Here is a 23,036-nt window from a genome sequence, read left to right as displayed (position 1 = left end):
TTGTAAACCTTACTAATGCATCCTCTGCGTCCATTTTAGTCGTGACAGAAAGATAACGATGATTTCATTAGGCCGCGATTTGCGAAATGTCCAAGTTGAATGCAATTTTTATTAGCAGATGAATACCTGCGCTCTAGGACATGTTCTTCAAATTATTAAGAATCTTAACTCCATTTAAAATCCTCTCGATACCTGAGCAATTCCTCAAAAATATATTGTTATATGCTTATTGATACGCATCAATGGGTTCAGTTATTTTCATTCTCCAATGGTATATACACTTATCAGTCCTCAGTTATCTATATATAATTTTACAATGAAGGCAAGAATCTCATTAGAAATTCTTTAACGAACTTTAGGTCGTGGGCAGTGAAGGGTACCGCTCTCCCGACACACTGTTTACCGAGTGTTCATGTGTCTGCCTGGCCACGTGCATAAGCTGCTCAGTTTTCCTGTTAAGATTTGTTTAACTAATACTCGTTTGCTGCTTATGTTGGCTTATGTTGCTTTCCATAGCGCTTACCTGAGTTGTTTGTTAAGCTGTGCTGGGGCTGCCTGCCTAACTTGCTAGTTCAGAGAAAGAATCTATATGCCAGTAGTCGCTTTCAATACCCGCAAGTCTTGTGTATTCTGTGCGAAAACTCTAAAATACGCTGCAACATGCATCAATGGTGAACCAATCTATCTTATTCAGCTGCTCCAATTATGAATTTTAATGCCGCGAGTTATGTTTATGAAGATATTATGTGCGAAGCGCTAAAACCTTTCGTAGCTCATATAACATGTACATATAGTAGAGTAGACATATTAGAAAACATCTTCGAGGTCAAACGTTTAACCTTTGGCCCATAGTTCCATTTTTGTCAATGCAGTCAGCATCGCGATGCCCGCTTAATATTTCCTCTCGCTGGTAATTGCTTGGTAATTAGGCGTGCACATCCGTGCCTCGCTGTCATATTCATATCATTATGATGCGAGTTCCTGCAATTATTCTCTTTATTTAGCCATCGTCCGGCCGTGCACTCAGAAAAGTGAATGGGTCTATTATCCTAATAGTACATTTTGCATGTAGCATTGTTACGTACTTTTTTCCCGGGCAAAAATAAGCCAGAAAAGTCCTAAAAAAGAGTCAAGCAGAGAAATTACAAATCAAATTTACCTTATCTATACGTTTCCTTTTTTATCGCATTTTCTCATTTATGGAAAAAATGCACTATTGTGCTCGCCATGTCCGTCTGTCTGTCCGTCCGTCTGTCCGTCCGTCCGGGACCTCAAGTTTTCGTCGACGAGAAAATGCTCTGTCACTCACTGCAGTGAGTACTGAGTTATATATTTTTTAATTCATGATAAACATGCAAATTATTCAGCCATTAACTACATTTTGTTCATGTTCATACGTCCATCAGAACCAAAAACAAACTTAGGCAGCTCATCAAATTGAATTAAAATGTTGAATTCAAAATGTGATAATGAGCAATTACAAATTATTCATATAGGTAACCTTGCAGAATGTTGATGCGTACGACTATGAATGAAACGGATGAAACTGGACGCACTTGTATATTGGACTGCGTAAACTTGCATGATCACGCTGGTCAGCGTTGATCTCGCGTTGTTCTGCTTTGAGAGAACAACAGACTTTTCTACGTGAATTTCTCACTCTGCGTCTTACCATAAAAAATATGTCCAAAATTCAGTAGCAATATACCCTGCCTTGCTATTAACCTAACGATTTACGTAACTAAATATTATAATTTTCGTTTGCTTTACCTGCGTTTTTCATAAATCAATTTATGACTAATATTTCCTTTCTTTCAATTTCTCCTGCTAAAATCTTCCCCTTTCTCCTGAATGGATATTTTTACTCGCAAATTCATTGATTAAATCTGCATCTCATCGATGCGCTCCTTTTTAGAAGTTAACAGCTCAAGACAGCTCAATATCCTTCAATAACTCGGAGATGATATGCCAGTCCAGTTTTTGACGATCCGACGTCTCCAGTCGCGACGTCGGACTCTTAAATTCCTTTGAGTGCGATGTTCCTTCACCTGCAGGACGATGCACGTAATCCTGCTTGCCAGATCGCGCGTTAACTTCCAGGTCAATTGTGGGTCTATGGAGTGGTTTTTGCCATTGTGTGTGATAGGGTGACTTGTTATTGCCATTGTGTGTGATTGGGTGGCTTGTTTTGCCATTGTGTGTGAAAGGGTGACTTGTTTTTGCCATTATGTGTGTGATAGGGTGGCTTGTTTTTGCCATTGTATGTGATAGGGTGGCTTGTTTTTGCCATTGTGTGTGATAATGTGACTTGTTTTTCCAATTGTGTGTCAGTTTGGCGTTTTTTGACGTCTTGCCGTGGTAACGTCGATGGACTTTTTACATTTCTTGTGCGGTTACATATTAGGGTTTTTGTTCAGCGCGTGTGTAGTTACTCATTAGGGTTTTTTGTTCAGCGCGTGTAGTTACTTATTAGAATTTTTGTTCACCTCTTGTGTAGTTACTCATTAGTGTTTTTATTCAGCACTTGTGTAGTTACTCATTAGTATTCTTGTTCAGCATGTGTAGTAACTCATTAGGATTCCTGTTCAGCGCGCGTGTAATTTCTTATTAGGTTTTTGTTCAGCACTTGTTTGGTTAAGTTTTTATCTATATTAGGGTTCAGCACGCCACTGCAATCTTCTGAAATTATTTTTTAGTAGAATTTGTACTTAGTATCTCTTCGATGTTTTGCATTGAAACACAGAACAAATATTAAGTGTTTATTTGAAGCAACGTGCAAAATATTTGATCACGTTTCCAACATATCACTCCGCGCTCCTTTCCCGAAGAAATGAAGCATCGCAGGATGCGGCCGCCTGATAAGTCGAGTTTCCGCCTCTTTTACCCATAGCGATGTAATAAATAACCTGTAATCATCTTCTTTATTCTTTATTTGGAAATGATTTTGATCGATAGACTGGGAGACTCGAACCTGACACGAGTTTCCTACGGTGCTCCAAACGCGGTGTGCTACTTACTTGTTGACGGTTGTGAACGAGAAACTTGCTGGTAAGGAAAAACCTTCGTGTAAAAGAGTCCGATCGAGAAACCTGCTAATAAAAGATGAACAAGAAACAGTAGTGCCGTTTTGAGGGTAAGCATTTTTTTTAAGGATCAGAGCGTAAAATATGAAATAGGTGACGGCTCTCGAGCGCTAATTAATTATCGATTGTCTGTATAATGTAATTGAAATGATATCGTGAACGCAGTGCACTCGCCACGAATAGTGGAATTTGTTCTAGCCTGCAAAATTTGTGCACTTTGGGAGCAAAACACATCGACCTTGCCAGGACTCGAACCTGGAATCTTCCGCTCCGTAGGCGGACGCGTTATCCATTGCGCCACAAGGCCTGTACTGTTAGTGGTTACGCGAGTGTTAGTATTGCACGCCTATTTATGCGAGCAGTATTGTTGTATTTCTAGCTACACGAGTAGTAATGTTCGCTTGATTATGCAAGTGGTATTATGTTATGCTAATATTCAGAAATTAGCCCTCGCAAATAGTAATGTCGGCAACTGCCTATTTAATTTTTCGTGCAGTCAAAGCTGCGCGAATCTTCCCGAATGAGGCAGTGAAGCCTGCTATCTTAGCGTCATAATTTCATTCTGTGTTGGATTTTTTGCGATGTGTTGCATCCGCCCCCATCCCCTGTGGTTTTATCATTTATTTTGCATGTACTTTATTGATGTTTGTTTAGAGACTATATCGAACTATTACGAGCCGTACTATTCTCTAGGACGCGCTCTAGGACTGCCTTTTACTGCGGTAATATCACCTTGAACCACCGCTAATCTGGCGTCGTCGTTTCTTTCGTTATTTCGGAATAAGAAAATTCACTCGATCGTACCTATTGTAGATTTGATCGCTATTACTCCATTAATCTCTACGCGATGTATTTCACGTTGGTAACGTGTTTCGTGCAAATAAGTCGCCTATGCGCTGAACGTTGACTTATGAATATTTATTCTGTAGTTGTTTGGCTCTGAATAATCTCACCGTAGTACTAACATCACCTCATGTCTCTAACGTTGAAGTTAGAGTTATCAATGTCGACCAGTTGACGCTATCAGGTTCGGTGATGAGGTGTTGGCGTTACCAGGTTCGGTGGTGGGGTGTTGGCGTTATCAGGTTCGGTGGTGGGGTGTTGGCGTTATCAGGTTCGGTTGCGACGCGTTGGGCGTCTTATCGCCGGTGGCAAGTGCTCAGAGATAAGCCTTGGGTGATATATTTCATAGGTTGCATTTGTTTTAAATTATCTTAAGTTTTTCATTGTTGCTCTTGGACAATTGCCCACTGCATCGTTAGAGATAATTTTGCGAATGTATTATTAACTCACATAATATTTTTACGATATGATTATAGTAACTCCCAGCTTGATACATGGTAGATAGTGGCACGACGGTGGTCACTAGTGACATTTTCTCACATATTCACTTGAATCTAGAGTTACCGGTACTATCCTGGGCAACATATGACGTTTTGCTGCCCAAAGCACAAGCAGGTTCGGAATAAAGTAATGCGATAGGAATATTCGAGTCTCAGCCCAAACGAGAGCTGTTATCGTGCTAAGCTCATTACGAGCCCGGCATTAAGACCATTATTTTAATGGTAAGTCTGCTGATCTCTTCGTGTATGCGAGGGTCGGTGCGTCTTATGAGTAAGCCTGACTTATTGCTTCATTAGCGGCGCTAAAGTCCTTAGGCCTTGTTAGCCTTACGAGCAGCACGTGTGCCCTAGCCTCGCGTGCAACACCAGGCCTTTGTTCTCGTAGAAATAACATTATATGAATGCTTCGATTTAGAGGCTGCTTCGCAAGTCAGGAGTTGAATATGTCGTGGTTTTTGCAGAGTCAATTTACGACGAAACAAGGCGGGGAGAATGCGTACTGGTTTTGGGTCTAAATAATTTCTGGACTTACTGGCTATTATTACATTGCGTATTAATTTCCCTCATTGCTTTGATGCCGTGAAGATTGCTCTTTCTATTTCCGACTGGAGAAGTGTTCGTTGATTTTCTTTTTATTGACAACATTGCAGTGTTGTCAATGTTGACGCTCCGGCATGTGGCTCGGCCGTTGTTCGCTCCATGCCGTAAATCTGCATGTTTTTACGCCGCGTTCTGTTGGACTGAAAGCCCCTGGAAAGCCAGCTCAGCGTTCATGTTTTCCTCGCTCACCGTTTCCATTAAAGCAAAGTTTTCGGCTGGTAGCGCGGGCAACTGTACGAGAAAAAGCTCTCATGTCTTCGCTTTTTATGTTTTTTTGCACTTACTGAGCATGCGCCGCAAATACGCTCATCCTGCCACACAGCACCGCCGGCGCGGCGCAGAAAAGCGGCCGGCAATCTGCCCCCACGACGCAGGATGCCAGAAACTGGCAAGAAACTCGTAATTGTGGTGGCGCTTGCGGCCATAAACCGCGCAAAAACCTGCAATAAGGATCTAAAGAGCACGTAGATTACGCCTGATCACAGGCTAGCTGTCGTCAAGACTGTTGCACCGACAATTGATGAGTGGATCTTCAAATAAACCTGTTGTGTATTTTATGGCCCCTGCTTAGACAGACCGTGCGTCGCTGGTCGCCAGCGCTCGTTTCCAATATTGCTTAACTATTGCATACATAAGTCCAGGTGTACGCACTGGAAATAAAGGATATTTCTTCATCTGTTCTACTAGTGTTGAAAGTATTTGCTCGTTGCCATTGCGAAGTTCAAAACGTGCAATTATAAAGCTGCTTTACAGTTCAATTTTCAACAAGGCGTCCTAAGCAAGTTTAAATTAAAATCGCCAGAAAAAACTAAATCGCCTTAATATACGTGTTTGCCCATAACCTTGGATATCACGGAAATAGAATTTTACTCTGGGGATTAAAATTTTTACAGATTTAGTTTTTCTAAAAATGATTTATATGCCAAGAATAATATATTTCGTGCTATGGTCTATAGTCTGCTTGATCGTTAAAAATACGATCACTATTTTGTGCCGTGATCTAGCCTGGTTGATAGTTAAGAATAAGATGACTTATTTGTGCCGTGATCTAGCCTGGTTGATCGTTAAGAATAAGATGACTTATTTGTGCCGTGATCTAGCCTGGTTTATCGATAAGAAGATGCTTTATTTGTGCCGTGATCCAGTCCGGTTGATCGTTAAGGATGCGATCAGTTTTTGCTGGCAGTATCGTCAGGATGGCCGAGCGGTCTAAGGCGCTGCGTTCAGGTCGCAGTCTGGTTCTCCAGGCGTGGGTTCGAATCCCACTTCTGACAGCCTCTTTTGAGGGTCTGATTAGCCATGATTAGACTGAACTCATTACCTACTAGAAGTCAACGAGTAGCACAATTGCAAACTCAGTGATAATAATTGTCAGGATATAGTCGTAAAAAAACTCGACTTAGAAATAAGAGTTTGATTTTATTAATATTCAATAATTATAAATTGATGAATATTGATCGATGAATATCATTCAGTCACGAATTTACCATGTATTTTTAATACAACAAAAATTGAGGTATCTTCAATTGAAACTCATTATGCTGATATATAATTAGTATATCAATTGATGTCCTGCGTTGTGAATGCACGCTCGTGAATGAATGCCCGTAGTACAGTTAAGACTTTAAACCATGAAAATGGACTGCTCGCGACATAGTGGATGAAGCTATTCGTATGATGAACTCGTTATTGCATTGTTGTATTCGTAATCATCGTACGCATGACGATGACGGATGCGCATCCGGCGGTGCTTAATACCTGCCACGCCGTCTGGCGAGTCTCGTTCATCTCGCGGAGTAATGGCTTGTTGGGGCCGTGTGATGTGTGATGTTGGCTGTTGGGGGCCGTGTGATGTGTGATGTTGTGTGATGTTGGGGGCTCGTGAAGTGTGATGTTATGTGATGTTGGAGGCCGCGTGATGTGTGTATGTTGTGTGATGTCTGACTCTGCATGTTCAGATCATGTTCTTTAGTATCCTTCGCATGTCACGAACATCATTCAAGGTTAGCTGGTTAAATCTTCCCCTGCTTGTTCCTTCTTAAATGATATTATTTTCAATTAAATTTTAACGAAATGATAAAATCGGATGAAGTTATTCGAGCACGAAGAAAATTATTATATTATATAATAATATTATATAATTATTATATTAGCATATAATATTATATTATTATATTAGCACAACATAATACCACTTGGATAATCACTATATATAGTTGGCAAGTAAATTATTCCAAATTCGAAACATAAATTCCGCGCACAAACGTGGAACGCGTTACCTGTATACAGACGAGTGTTATTAGAATGATCAATAGAGTACTAAACGAGTCGTTACACATCTCAAATTTATTAGACCTAACAATATTAATGCAACTGCACACATGGATTAGTATCTACGTGTAATATTATTTATATATTATTATTGTCATACTTCGAGTCTAGGTTTTGCCGAGGCACGTTGAAGCGGCTAAGCGCCTCGCGGTAAAATTCTCTCTGCTGCCTCGATGAGGTCGCTGATATCGGCTTTGCGTATAGCCGGCAAATGCTACTGTTAAAGCTTTTTTAAATTGTACGATTTGATAAAACTCTCCTTGGTAGGCTTCAATTTCTTTAATTCTGCTTTCTCAGTCCAGAAGCTTGGCTCTTATAAAACTATACGATTACTTAATTGGCTCTATTTATTTTAATATCATAATTGGTTCATAGCAGGCATGCATTAGACGCGATATGCGTGGCTCATATTTATAAAGAAAACCTGACAACTATTTTGCTCGTTGATTGATGGAGGTGGTGATTTTTTGATGGTCAGACGAGGTGATGAAGGGCCCTGTCCGGGTGATTGATGTGATGGCTGCGGCGCTCGTCCGGCGACCAGCATCGTCTTATCTGCTTGTCCGCGTCCGCAATATCTATCAGATAAGAGTATAGCTTGGCTCTTATAAAGTATATTGTATTATGCCCTAAGGTAAGCTTATTTCCTTATCATTTGTTTATTTTTGCGTAAAATTTCTTTCTTCTGTAGTTTTTGCCTATACTATCATTATGTTCAATAGTATTAATGACGCGTGACAGAATGTTTATTTTCCTCGAGGCAACATCGATATTTTTGCACGTCTCGGATGTAGCCCTAATTTTCTTTGTGTAGTACAGCGTGAACCGTCGGCCTCAAATCATCTTCATATCCTTATTATTTTTCGTAATGGAGGTAGCTGTTAGTTTTATGTATTGGAGGCGCTGCCTGTGGTGGCCTATCGTATTTTATACAAAGCACGATCCATGCGATTACAGTTTGCCGTATAGCTCGCTGTACCTCGACTTGGGTCAGCTGAGGATGAGTCACGTACTCACCGTTTGTGGTTCATTGAATTCCACGTCGCCTGATTCAAATAAATGATGCGTGAATGAGTCTCGTGAATACTTGCTTATGTTCAGAGTCCGCTTACCGCGCGCATGTAGAGTTGCTAGTTTAGTCTATTTGCGTGGCGAGCTACTAGACTTGCTGAATGTATGAAGCTGCGCCCCATCTGAGCTGTAAATTTTGTGGCCGGCGTTGATTACGAAGAATGTGTTCGAGAGAGAAAAACTCCAATCCAATATGTAATCCGAAAAATTTTATCAATTACCCCAATTTAATTTTGAGACAGTGAAAGGCGACCAACCTGTATGAGAAATGATGAAACCGACACTAAGGAATTAAGTGTTGAGCTAGCGGTAGAAAAAGATGGCAGTGACTGCCACACACGAACACGAAGTCACGCGTACTGTTGTGGCCACTCTAGCGGATTTGTCATGTTCGTTTGGATGCTCCCTCAGCTTTGTATATCTCTGAGTTTATTCACTGAAAACTTGCCATATGTAAATAAAGTGGCGTTCAAGTGACCAGAAGTGAACCGGCCTCGTAATTTGGAAGAGGGTTCCCACGGATGTCGTGGGCGCGTTTGCATGAGTTGAAGGGCAGGAACTTTTTGTTCTTGTATAATTGCGAGGATCAGCTGTCGCTCTGTGGAGCTTTTAGCTTTCAGCACCTGGACTACTGGCCCGATGATGGGAGACGCGGTGATGGGAGACGCGGTGATGGGAGATGCGGTGATGGGAGACGCGGTGATGGGAGACGCGGTGATGGGAGACGCGGTGATGGGAGACGTGATGATGGCAGACGCGGTGATGGGAGACGCGGTGATGGGAGACGTGATGATGGGAGACACGATCTGTCTCTTATACACATCTAGATGTGTATAAGAGACAGCCGCGTCTCCCATCACCGCGTCTCCCATCACCGCGTCTCCCATCACCGCATCTCCCATCACCGCGTCTCCCATCACCGCGTCTCCCATCATCGGGCCAGTAGTCCAGGTGCTGAAAGCTAAAAGCTCCACAGAGCGACAGCTGATCCTCGCAATTATACAAGAACAAAAAGTTCTGTCTCTTATACACATCTAGATGTGTATAAGAGACACGCGGTGATGGGAGACGCGGTGATGGGAGACGCGGTGATGGGAGACGCGGTGATGGGAGACGTGATGATGGGAGACGCGGTGATGGGAGACGTGATGATGGCAGACGCGGTGATGGGAGACGCGGTGATGGGAGACGTGATGATGGGAGACACGATGATGCAGACGCGATGATGGGAGAAACCCACTTTTTAGTTTGCCGTAGGAGAGCGTGATGATGTGCCTGGTTATACGGGCGGCTGTTTAAATATTCGTGAATGTGATGCCTGCACATCTGCTGAACGTGTTGTGTTAGGTAGTAATAGCCAAATAAATATGATGAGTGCGCGAGAAAGATGCACAAGCCGAGTTAATATTTATTTATATTGTAACACCATGCAGCGAAGAGAAGCTTCCCGAAATGTAGGAAATATGATTAATTATATAATTATATGAAGGCTGATCTGACTTACTTAACGTACGTCTCCAGTCAAGGCATGATTCATAATTCATGTTTAAAACATGAAATTGTTTCCGGCGCTTCAAGGCTGTGGTGTCCGAGTGGTTAAGGAGATGGACTAGAAATCCATTGGGCTCTGCCCGCACAGGTTCGAATCCTGTCTACAGCGTACATTTTGCTGCACTTTAATGTTGAACGATATCCAATCCCTCATAACCTATTAAGGAAATGGTGTAAACTGTCGTTTATTTCTTGAAACTGTGACTGTTACTTTGTAAACTTAACGATTTAACGCCGTTTCAGGAGCACTTAGACGACTTCAGAGTATCTGAAGTCGTTGGTTTCTCGCGTAGGTACAATATATGGGCTGTTCGTCCAGTGCTTTGCAAACATTACCCTCGATACCTATTTTAACTTAGCGTAACCAGTAACCGCTACCCCCTGGCATGCTAATTTTCGGACCAGGAGTGCCGTTGAGACGACGAGCTCCAAAGCGACGGCCGATCCCTGAAATTATACAATAAAAAATTCCTGCCTCTCTACTCATGCAAACGCGTCCACGAGCGCTCCTTATTCCGTTACCCTCATCCCATGTATACTTACGTACACGTAAGAATGTCAGGGAGCTCCTGTTGCACGCAGCAGCGGAGGTGGCGTTCATGCTGTTGTGCATGCAGCCCGTATTGCACGCAGCAGCGGGGGTGGCCTTCATGCTGCTGTGCATGCAGCCAGTATTTTTGGTGGTCCGCTAAGTAGCGCTTTTACCGACTTGTATCTATGGTGTTTCTAAAGCGAATTTGTTAACAGATAACTGGATAAGATAGAGGCGTGAGTCGTGGCCCCTAGCTGAATTACCGCCGCGCACTCCAGCCCGTGAGCCCTCATCGTATGCGCAATGCTATTGCCTCTTCTGTCCATTGGATCTCAAGCTACCTTTGGGTCCCTATGTGGAGCGGTTAACTTGAGTTATTACGTCTGGACATTCTTCATGCAAATGTTCTCTCGAAGTTCAGATAACGGGTTTACATAGTAGAGTGGAATTATCTGAAGTGACTGTGTCAGTTCTTGTTGAAGAGATATCAGAACGATTTCGTGTTTGTTTGAGACTGACTCTTAGTCATTTGCTGTCTTACATTGTGCATAATGTTATGCCCATGTAGGCTCTTTCTTTAATTGTAACACATTTTTTATATTTATTTCCACGTGAGTTCTACCCACGGGAGAAAACGTGCTGTGGTGTCCGAGTGGTTAAGGAGATGGACTAGAAATCCATTGGGCTCTGCCCGCACAGGTTCGAATCCTGTCTACAGCGTTGATATTTTGCTTGCTCATGAAGTGGGCACCCTCAGTCTGTACACAAATTTCGCTTATTCAATCGTTCACTTTCGTTTGAAGGTATAGAAATGAAGGCTGTTGAGAATACCCCCCTCTGGGAGTACCGGTAAGAAACTATACGAGCAAATAGGAAGATCACGAATATTAATACCACGAATAAGCACTCGTCAGTCGTCATGCATAATTTTTCTGCGGATTTATTGTCGAGCTATAGGATAGATATAAATATCCATAAATGCCTCCACCAAGGACTACTACACACAGGACATGCATAGCCTATGTCCAGCCTCTGCTAGCAGAGGCGATCGCCTACACTATGAAAATGCTGTTGTTTTAGTGGCATCAACATGAACTTCAAAACTGGCAAAAAGTCTATGGTTCTGACCAAGGACTACTACACACATTGTAATACTATTGTATGAAACAATTATGGGCATATCATTTGTTGATGCCACTAAAACACCAGCATTTTCATAGTGTAGGCGATCGCCTCTGCTAGCAGAGGCTGGACATGGGCTATGCATGTCCTGTGTGTAGTAGTCCTTGGCCTCCACATAAAATTAAACCTTTTTCGAATGTACTGTTTAAAATTCATTACCTCTCACCCGTCAAGAATTTTTGTTCACTCCAGTCAACACTCAGAATTTCTCGACAAAAGTATTTTCCTTCGAACCGGATTTGAACCAGTGACCTATGGATCGCTATGATTTCCTCTACAGTCCACCGCTCTACCAACTGAGCTATCGAAGGATGACATGAACGAGGGAAATCGCGCCCTATGAACTCGAGAAAAATGTCCATTTTGTGTTTCCTCATTTTGTTGAAGTTATTGTGGCGTTTGTGATCTTGCGATAGGATTACATTTAATGATATCCATGTGATTATTATCATGTCTTTATGCCATTATACGTGTTTTTTTATTTAGCAGCGTGCCCTCTAAAAACTTAATTCAAGCGATTGATTAGTAGCACCATGCCACCGCTAAGAACAATTCATTTGGTAACGTATAGGCGCAATAGGTTTGAAATTTCAATGCTAACAGTGCAGGAAACGTATGAAGTGTAACGTAATTACCACTTCTTAACGGTTGTACGGCAGCAAGGCAAACTGTTTAAGTTATGATGAACAAATAGGAAATAATTGATGTTAAATCGCATTAATAGGGCCTTGTGGCGCAATGGATAACGCGTCCGCCTACGGAGCGGAAGATTCCAGGTTCGAGTCCTGGCAAGGTCGATATTTTTTATATTTAATTAAGAAAATTTTATTCCATTGAGATGTTGAAGAACTCGTGTTCAAAGGTACCGTAAACTGGGGTAACTTTGACCACTTTTTTTCAAAATGATGCCATTTTTTACTAGATAAGTTAAACTTAAATTGAAACATGCAAAATACAGGTCTATACTCTAGCTTTATTCTCCATAAATTGCTGGCTCCTGCCTCTCATAGTTTTGATGTAATTTAAAAAAAAGTGTTGGTCTTTGTTACCCCAGCTCTTGGGGTTTCTTTGACCGGGTGGTAAAATCAATTTTATTTTTTGGTAAAATAACTCCAAATAACTCCATGCATTGTAGTAGAACTCTTCTAGTTACATATGCAAAAGAAAAATTTTAGGAAACTGTCATAGTTTGCAAATGGGGGCGCCGCCCCCAAATGGGCAAAATGTGACCATCTAATGGCAGCCGTGACGGGGTAACATTGGCCGGTTTGGAAATTAAGTTAAAATTACCATATATAAGACTCTGTAGAGTATGAAACATGAAGAAAAAACATTAATAGGTGTATCAAACATAAAATATGTTATATAGGTACCTATGGTAATTTTAACTTAATTTCCAAGCCGGTCAATGTTACCCCGTCATGGCTGCCATTAGGTGGTCAAAGTTACCCCATTAGGGGGCGGCGCCCCCATTTGCAAACTATGACACTTTTCTAAAATTTGTCTTTTGCATATGTAACTAGAAGAGTTCTACTACAATGCATCAAAACCTGGAGTTATTTTACCAAAAAATAAAAAAATTGGAGGGGGTACTCCGACTTGGGTCACATTTTTAATTTTTTAACCTATTAGATATGCAAACTTTTTAAATCTTTCTATTGTGTTACGTAGCCTCAGTATTAGGCCTTTGATGGCCATTGACAAAATTTTTCTATGTCGAATCGTTTCTGAGTTTTGGGGGTTTTTGTTAAAAAAACGAAAAGTGATCAAAGTTACCCCGCCGGTCAAAGTTACCCCATTTTACGAGACCACTATAATCAAACCCGTTTTCCAGACAAAAACTATCTTCTTGATGGTTTTTCACTCGAAAACCTCTGATGTTACTACAGTCATGACGGTATTCAAGAGCAGCTTATGCCCTGTATTATATATGCCTCGTTGAAACAAAGTTACGTTTCAATCTTTGCGAGGGAATTGTTGAAAACGACACAGCGTAGTATCGCGTGATGTATGCATGGCGCAGCAGCTTGTTTTAGAGCCGCACAATAGATCACTCGCCGGAGCCACAGTTTGTCTTCGGGGCTTAACTGCTTTTCAATTTGGCTGCGATGAGAAGCGCCCCCTAGTTTTTGTCCACAAACTTTGGCAATTATCGTAAGTCATGTTTGGCAGTTACGACTTTGTGGACGTGGTGATAACGCCTTCCCACCAACAGTTCATTCCTACTCTCCAAGGTTCCTACTCCTCCCCTCTCTTCGCCTCTTAATTTCCTATACTTTATTTCACGACGGTAATGGAATTGTGGAGGCCGATGCCGGGACCGCCCCATCCATCCCCATCGCAGCGTCGCAGAGACGCTGCAGCCAAACCGATGAGTCGTGATTGTTTTTTTTTTTTGCCACCAAATTCTTCACGACTAACTGACACTTGTTTTAAATTAAGTAAAAGAAGTGGTTGACATTAATAAAAGTTTTATGATATTTGTATATCCTGGTATGTTGATCAACTTGTAATTCACTTTTTTCTATGGAAAATTGATCTATATTTCGTGGAAAAGTTCAAGTTGTTTATTGAATAATCGCTACCCGCAGACAGTGCATCCGTTGGCATTAAGTTCTGCCATGTGTTGAGGGCGTTGTCATTACTTCTTGTTTTTCATTGCAAGAAAAGTCGTTCATTTTTTCACTCTTCAGCAAACTGATTCTACCGTTCCGACGTTTGGTCAAATTGAATTCATAAATCTGAGAGCGAGAGAATTGGCTGCTACTCTCGCGCTGCAAGATATCGGTTGGTTGAATCAATTTGATTTATCGTGATTGCTGATGCAGCTTTTTTCTGCCGCTGGTTCCGCCGGTGCAGCCACGAGGGTTGCAGCGCTAGCGAAGTTGGTTTGTCTTATAGCGCTGAAGTGTTGCGCAAAGAACAAGTTGCTAAACTCCAACGTGATATTTGCTACTCCCAAACTTCATACGGCGGCCACTCTTCCGTTCAATAGTTCAAAACTTGGTGTTCATCTAATTGCACTGTTTCTTCAAAAAATCTCATATGTACTATTTTGCGCTTAGTTTTTTCCGCTTATAAACGACTTCTAAGTAGTCAAAAATTAAGTGAGAAATGTAAATGTGCTTGGTGCTTTTCAATATTTGTTCATGTGTGGATGACACCATATTTTGACGTGCGTTCGTTGCCAAAGATACAAAGATTTTTTTAGTTTCAATATTTTTGCCGAACTTCGCGGGCTTGTCTAACTTTCATCGCAGGGAAAACCTTTGGAACTCTTGGAGAATTCCGCTCGCCCCTCCGTCGATATGCCAGTCAGCGGTTATTCTTAAGATTTACTGCACCATCGAAGTAGAAGTGTGGCAGGAAGTCTCATGAACACGAACAAGTTTGTGCGTAGCCATATTGAGTGACTCACTGGGAGTGGTTCGCTGCACATGCACAACGCGACCAACAAAATATTTCCTGAGGCCTAGCTTGTCGTTCGTAGATTTGAAAATTGATCGTAACTTTGCAGTACAGTTTAACCTTTATACTTTATTCGCTTCTATTATGTGCAGTGGCGAAAAATTACGCTATGAAATCGATAAAATCATAAAATAAAGGTCCAAGTTAATATCAGTGTGCTGCAGCGCTTTGAATAATTCAGCTCCTGTTTAGTGCTGCTCAAGGAAAGAGGCGTATGGCTGGAGTTACTCAGAGGGCTGTCGCTCCTTGTGTGATTATATATACTGCGAGAGTTCTCAAAGATTTTAGCCCGCGTACCAGTTTTGACCCCGACTCAGGCTTAATTCCTACTGGGAACACTTTTAGTGTCACGTGAATGACTCAAGTGATCCGTACGTGTCACTACTGTCAAACTGACTTGACTGGTTTTCTAGTTCGCGCTCGCTCGTATAAATTATTTTTTTTTTACATATTTCAGTGTTAATTCACCTGTCGACGAAATGCCTTCCTCCACCCATCTGACTTTTAAAGTTGGAGCGGGTGGATGGCAAGTGGCCTTCCTCAGGCCGAGGATTAGCCGGCCGTCTTCGATTCGTATAAATATCATATGAAGCATACTTCATATGTAGAGGAACTGCCGGGTTCCCTTGCACGCGGTCGGCACCGGACGTTTAATATCCGTTACGCTGGCCGGTGAAGGTAATCCATCATAAAGACGCGTCTCGTCTCTAAATTCTCGTACTTAAAGGTGCTTTAATAGGACGAGGTGAGGGCGTTGGAGTTCACCTTTCGGGCGCTTCATGCCTTGCGAGATTTCTGTCGGTGACACGTATTGGAAACTTTAGTAGCTTCATCGCTGGCCGCTCACTGGCCACCGAAAATTACGTTGAATTTTTACAGGGAATGCGCAGTGAGGAAAGTGCATCACCGCGGGTGTTCTTTGTAATCTTTGTTGAACTAAAAGGTGAGTTGCTAATCCACGCTCTTTCCTACCTTTATGTTCGATCCGCCGAGACCGTATGAATAATTCTTCCTTGCATGTGATAATTCTGAACTTGCTACTTTCGTGCGTGCAAAATTGCTGCTTTTACCTGAACGGTGCGTTTCTTCCTGTACATTTTGTATTTTCCCTTGCTAAAGTTATGAAAATGTATGTATATCTTTATTCGTTGAACCCTTTATTGAAATTTCAAAAATTTCAATAGGTAAAGGTCACGGACAGAACGTGTGAGTCTCGTATCACTCATAGCGAGGAAAATGAGTTGGAGTGATCGTCAAGGAAATCGCTCTGATGCAACGAGTTCGCTCTCCCATTAGTTTTCTAAAAGCACCACATATGATGTGGAACGCAAACTTCATTACATTTAACGAACTTGCAATGCTGCGCACCACAGCAAAAAACTCTCATTGGGGTGGTCTGATATTTCAGAAATAATAAGCATGCGCATATGGCTGGCAATTTCTTTCTTGGAACAGCGCAACGCTAAGTCTCCTTGCCAGAAATGAACGAGATGTCTTCACTGAGGGTGGTCTATTGTAATTATGTGAGGTGTGCCCTGAGGACGAGCTCATCTCATGATGTCTCTTTGCTCCACTGATTCCAACCTATCATGTCTGACTGCCCGAGCAATGATATCTCGTTAACCGAGACCTCATGTGTATATTTTTTTGCTGAGAATGCATCTATGGAAGGGCACTTGTTGGCACGTAATATTGAACAAAAAATAAATATCACAAAATATTGAACATATTTTGGTGATTGCATCTATATTGCTCTTATCGAGTGGAGTTGCAGCAAGCTCGTGCTTCCTCATAGCGACGTTATATAATCAACCTAATTATATTAGCGTTTCAATAATTGTGCCGTATTAATGGTTTGCGTTGCAATTTTTATTGCCTTCTCAAACTTTGGTTCCTCATAAGCGTTTTTGTAGGGTCCTCGTACAGCGTACAATTCTCTGAGCTGTAAGAATGCTAATCCACGTTTCGTATCTACCATAAATGTGGTCGTGTGAACGTCGTGTAATTGTACATCCATACCTCATAAAAAAATAATTACGAGACTAATTGGTTATCTCGAACAGGCTACTGCATGGGAATCGTTTCTGTGCAGATTGCAGTTGTAAATTCAACAGCTATTAAATGAAAGCCACGGCTATTTTTTATATATGCAATTGAAGTGTATGTGTCTCTCTAGTAAGTATTGTGCTGTGAACTTATTTCCATGCAATGGCTGGGGTCAGATACGAGCCTTTGCTGCGTTTATCCTCAAGTCCTGCTCGTGTCAAGTGATTTTTCGTCAGACACTTCAGATTCAATGCTTTCATACGATTTTATTTCTATATGAGGTGGAATTATTCTCATCCTAAGTGGGGAATCAATCTTAGAGGAAAGGCCTTTGCGTTCATATTTAGGGTCTCGAAACACTGGAGAGGTCACATTGAACGAAGAAGAGTCAAAAATAATAATAGTTTTTGAAAAGATTAAATACATCAATTGTTTGTCGAAACAAGTTTTGAGTTATAAAAAAAAGTTTCTATGATTTGTTTACTGATTGCCTTGACTAATATTTTACTGAACATATGAAACTGTGCTAAATGTGTTTATGAATTCAAATTAATGGCCATCAAAGTAGAGATCGTTGATAAGTTCTAAAGACTAAAAAGTATTTCGTATTGTGCATGGGCTGTCTGTGATCGCTGTCTGGCTGTCTGTGATCGATATACGCGTCCATAATATATATGTATATTTAAGAGGTGTTACTCTCGCTTGCGGTGACTCGAAGCGTCCTGCAGGACATCGGATATTTCCTGCTGTGGCTTGCGTGCATAGGAGCGCGCGCACCCGCCTTATACATTGCGCGCTGTTCAGCCGCTAACCATTGACCAAGAATCACTTTCAGATTTGTAGTAAACTTCTAACAGAATGAAGGTTAAAATTCTAACTGTTTAGTATTATTTTGGAATTTACTGTCAATTTTCTGATTACTCATTTTTTAACTCTTCTTTGTATTTAAATCTATATCTGCGTCCGTGGAAACGACCTATCTTCTGAAACTTTTTTAGAAGGCCTGTGGGCGGTCAGGAGTTGTGGGAAATTTCGGGCCAATTTCGGAAGCATTTCAAGAATCTCGTGGCCGACGATTGAGGGCAATCAGGAAGCTGCTGGTGACAGCCTCGGTCGTCGTGGCTGTCGGGGGCGTTTGTCGGATAGAGGATTTGATGTGTCGCGCTCAGATCTCTTCCCGACAAGCCACTAGACTTCATCGGTTCCTGGGAAAAAAATTATAAAGATTTCGCATGTGTGGCTAATGTCGAAGTGTGACCTCGAATGCTGCGCTTTTTTAATGCATGTCAAACGGTGTCACTTTTCAATTAATCTTCGAATTCGTTGATCTTCCTCAAAACAATTGAAAATTCTTTAGGCTAATGTATTGCATACTCTGTATAGTCTTTCTCATTTTTAGTTAGTAAAATTATTACTCAATTTTTCTTGGAATAACGGCCAGTAAAAACCTTGTATAATTGGTGTCGAGCAATTTCAACTTTTGATGTCGTGAACGTTAAAATTTTTGACACTTCCTGTTCCTGGCGTGAAATTTAATGACAATTCAATGCAAAAGTTAGACTGAAGAATTATTTTAATTATTTATAGAAGGAATTTTAAGGGCACATATATGCTCTATTTCGAAACCTATATATTTCATCCCGAATTTCCGCTGTTATGATACATCGCTGAAATTTGGCTCAACTTCATGAATTTTTGTTCTTGTCAGAACTCCGCCGGTTTGAGGGGAGGGACGGGTGAGTGCAAAGTCCCCCAAATGCTTTGGGAAGTTTCTTTTGATTCTCGACGCGAGTGGAATGTTTGCTGACTTTATCTTGAAGTCTGGGGATGGAAGAGAAAAAATAGAGATACGGAATACACCTTAGGATACCGCGAGTTTACCTCGAGAGTTTCAACTTTATTGAAGAGTCAGTCCATGGGCAAGGAAGCTTTTCATTCTTTTAGCACTCGTCAGCTTTATGACAACAAAAACACTGCTTACATTATTTGATGGTTGGCAATTGCTATGAGGAAATTGAGATACACAATGAAGGATTTGCACTTAATATTGCGTGACAATTCTTTAGTGTTATGATCTTACTGGGTTGTGGACACGCATTCAAATCCCATAAGCATGCAGAGAATATTATATATTTGTGTTAAATGGTTTTGGCGTCTGGTAGTGATGCCTGCTCACATGACCATCTGGTAGTGATGCCTGCTCACATGACCATCTGGTAGTGATGCCTGCTCACATGACCATCTGGTAGTGATGCCTGCTCACATGACCATCTGGTAATGATGCCTGCTCACATGACCATCTGGTAATGATGCCTGCTCACATGACCATCTGGTAATGATGCCTGCTCACATGACCATCTGGTAATGATGCCTGCTCACATGACCATCTGGTAATGATNAAATTCTCGCTAAATTTACTTGAATCAAAATCTTACAAGCCAAGCACACAGAACGAACTCATGGTTTCGTCCTGATCTCGAATGACCCGCAACCCAATAACACATTACAGTGGCAAAGTATATTTTTGGTAGATGTGGCCACCCACAGTTAAGCCACCTATAATCTATGATTGCCACTTATAATTATCAATGCTCCCTCCATAATTTTTATTTGGGTGCGCTAGGAATTTTCATAATGAAATGTAAGAAAATAAAGTGACGTTATTTCGAATATTATTTTATTGAAGGTATCTGAGGCTCCTGCGGAACATGTGTGCTGTTCAGCCTTCATGCATAAGCAGCATGCGACGCTCCGTGGGAACGCGTGTTGAGTTATGCGTCACACCCGCGTTGCCAATTGAGTGCATTAGACGCCGTGACACGCGTGACGCTCGAGCCTGCACGCCTTATAACGCCAGGACTGCCGTGAAGGTAACGTCACTCTCAGTCTCTTGTGGCGGGCAGGTTCTCTTGTGCTCTGTTAATTTGTTAAAATGCTCTTAAATGTAAAGATTAAAGATGTTTCCTATCTCCATAGTGACGTGCATGTCTATAGTGCTGCCGTGAGTTCTTTGCTTATTACGGTCAAAGGTATTGGGTGAGAAGGCAGCCCTCCCGTGTCCCGACCGTCGTGATCACGGCTTGCAGGAGTGCCTCACCGACAGGGCACATCTCACGGGAGGGTCCTGGCTGTGGCTCAGCCGACAGGGATTATGTCTTGAAAAAGGCCTGCCTCTATAAAAATGCTCTCATTTCTCCGAAGGGATGCACTCCGCAGCCGACAGGGATTATGTCTTGAAAAAGGCCTGCCTCTATAAAAATGCTCTCATTTCTCCGAAGGGATGCACTCCGCGCAGCTGCTAAACTTTCCTCTAGCGTAGGGGTTTTGGAGCTTGTGTTTATATATCCTACGCTCACTACTCTGTCGGGACTTCGCTCCTGCGACAACAAAGTGCCGAAGTTGTTTCATCAAACGCCAAGGGCCGAACCATAACCGTCCCTCTCTGGGCCGCCCTGTTCATATTAAACCGAGCTGCAGAGCCCTCGGTCGTCGTAAAAATGAAATATAGGTCTTGGTACTCTTAAGTATGGATTAGACTGGGAGACTTGGCCTTCTAACCTGCGAACGTCATCGTTTTCAGCTTGTCTGGAAATCTGACGGGCATTGATTTAACTAACAAAGAGTGATTGAATTGCTTATTTGTCTTAGTATTTTATGTGATCCTAACGACATCAGAGGTGTCGACGTATTTAGCTATAAAGTTATACGAGACATTTTTTGTTCTCCGTGTGAGTAATTTTTTCCTATTTTCCTATACTTAAGCTGGTTTATAATGATGTTAGACGCCTATGGAGACGTAATGTCGCAGAGAAGAGGACGAATTTGGACGTAACGTCGTGGAGATGGAGAAAAAAACAGTTACACCAGAAACGCTCGCAATTCAACAACCCCTTCATTTCTTCTTCTTGAACTCTTGGTCCGTGGTCTTTTTTCGGTCGGGTCGTTTTTGTGGAGTTCGCAGTCCGTCGTAACATTTTGGTTTCTCGGACAAAGTTCATTAATTTTTTGAGGAGCGGAAGAAAGGAGCGAGGGTTTAGTATTCCCCCACGACGACCGTTGACGCTGCTGTTGCTCGCACCTCAGGGGCGGCAATTGCGCCTCATTCGCCGAGTTCTTTGTTTGCTCAAGTTAAATTGGCCCATTTGAGAACTACTGAGGGTCTTTTTCTTGAGTCTTTCACTGAAGTTTCGATTGAATACCTGGCCCTAAGTTTGCCTGCAGTGTTCCAGAAAACACCAGAAGCGAGTTGATGTTGTTGCGAGTTGTTACTCGCAGTGCAACCAAGCCCGCACCATGGTAACATTGGTGACCGCGCTGGTGCAACCCAGCCCATGCCAGTTATACTGGTGACCGCTGGTGCTGTTGAGGTTGTAAATTATGGATCATGCGATCGTGATGGATCGCACGGCCAGTGAGACGGCGGTGGATCCGGGGTTACATATTTTCTGCTTCCATAAATCTTATCGACCTCTCTTGCTATCCACGGAGATATTTGGTTCAATTTTTGAATGAACGATTGTAATAATTTTTTAAAGAACATCATCCTATCAAGTGTCTAAATATTTTTTTAATTTTATGGCTCTATTTTGACCCCTGATATGTTAATCTCAATCCAACGTGTGCTTCAAGTATTGGAAATTAATTTTTCTGAAAATTGTAAGTGAGGCCGCTGCACATTATCCACTCAATCCTGGACTCAGAGCAGCAAATATACTATAGATCTTGCAAGGAACATAAACAGACGCGGTGTCTGCACCTGACCTTCAACTTGGTGTGTGTGTGCACGTGTTTTGTTCACGTAGTGGGATGCACTTGACGGCGTCTTGCTTGTCTAGCACTAAACGCGTCGCTCCAAAACATCTTCGGTGACACAGATCTGGCGCTCCTTTGATCTGCAGCGCCGGCTGTGCTACACGCCTGTTGACGGTTAATGCTGGCGCATGCAGCAGGAAATGTGCGGTGCTGGACTGATGATGCTGGCGCATGCTGCAGGAAATGTGAGGGTGCTGGACTGTTGATGCTGGCGCATGCTGCAGGAAATGTGAGGGTGCTGGACTGTTGATGCTGGCGCATGCTGCAGGAAATGTGTGGGTGCTGGACTGATGATGCTTGCGCATGCTGTAGGAAATGTGTGGTGCTGGACTGATGATGCTTGCGCATGCTGTAGGAAATGTGTGGTGCTGGACAATTGATGATGGCAGGAAACCCGCGAAAAAGCCAAAAGGGAAACTTGAAAGATATGAAAATTAAAGTTTTATAAATTCAGAACTTTCCTGTTGGAAGTTTAAACTTTTAAAGCATTTAGTATTTTGTGTGTTGATTTTATTTTCTTTGTATTTACGCAAATATGAGATTGATCCGTAGGTGCAAAATGCTTGTCGCTTCGTTTTATATAACGAAGAAATTTTCAAACGCCTCGATCATATCTTAATTTCTGGAGTTCACTCCTGACTTTCAATTTAAACGCCGACAGTGTTCGCTTGAGCTCCTTTGGTTCTATAGGTTCAAGTTCTTTCTGGTTCTCTGCGTGGATTTGTCAATTCATGTGTTCCTTGATAATCTTGACATGTCGGTATATACGTATCGAGATAAATCAAATCAAATCACAATCGTTGTGTACGATTAATTGACATTCTCAGTCACCTGTAATAACAGTTTGTCAATTGTAAGTGATCTTTCCATAACTTTGTGTATATTATTCTTCTAAGGTATGAGTTATAATATCGCTATTCGGTAATGCTTACCATAAATTCTAGAGAACCGAGAGGACGAGTATATTATGCTCGGTGTCTGTCGGTCGCTCAACACCCGCCGCAATTTGCGAAAACT

At 41.9% G+C, this 23,036-nt stretch overlaps 6 non-coding genes across 6 annotated transcripts; 4 read left to right on the top strand and 2 right to left on the bottom strand.

The window, feature by feature from the left end:
- Nucleotides 1-3,317: 3,317 nt before the first annotated feature.
- Nucleotides 3,318-3,390, bottom strand: Trnar-acg. The gene has a single exon. It is a non-coding gene; the product is annotated as a tRNA-Arg (tRNA).
- A 2,826-nt stretch (nucleotides 3,391-6,216) lies between these two features.
- Trnal-cag lies at nucleotides 6,217-6,300 on the top strand. Its single transcript has one exon. It is a non-coding gene; the product is annotated as a tRNA-Leu (tRNA).
- A 3,706-nt stretch (nucleotides 6,301-10,006) lies between these two features.
- Trnas-aga lies at nucleotides 10,007-10,088 on the top strand. The gene has a single exon. It is a non-coding gene; the product is annotated as a tRNA-Ser (tRNA).
- Nucleotides 10,089-11,149: 1,061 nt separating this feature from the next.
- On the top strand, nucleotides 11,150-11,231 carry Trnas-aga. The gene has a single exon. It is a non-coding gene; the product is annotated as a tRNA-Ser (tRNA).
- Nucleotides 11,232-11,917: 686 nt separating this feature from the next.
- On the bottom strand, nucleotides 11,918-12,004 carry Trnay-gua. Its single transcript is given in 2 exon segments — nucleotides 11,918-11,953; nucleotides 11,968-12,004. It is a non-coding gene; the product is annotated as a tRNA-Tyr (tRNA).
- A 413-nt stretch (nucleotides 12,005-12,417) lies between these two features.
- Trnar-acg lies at nucleotides 12,418-12,490 on the top strand. Its single transcript has one exon. It is a non-coding gene; the product is annotated as a tRNA-Arg (tRNA).
- Nucleotides 12,491-23,036: the final 10,546 nt, after the last annotated feature.

The sequence above is a fragment of the Hyalella azteca genome, unplaced genomic scaffold (assembly GCF_000764305.2).
Source record: "Hyalella azteca isolate HAZT.00-mixed unplaced genomic scaffold, Hazt_2.0.2 contig7025, whole genome shotgun sequence".
Lineage (NCBI taxonomy): Eukaryota > Metazoa > Arthropoda > Malacostraca > Amphipoda > Hyalellidae > Hyalella > Hyalella azteca.
This window is presented reverse-complemented; position numbering and strand designations above follow the sequence as displayed.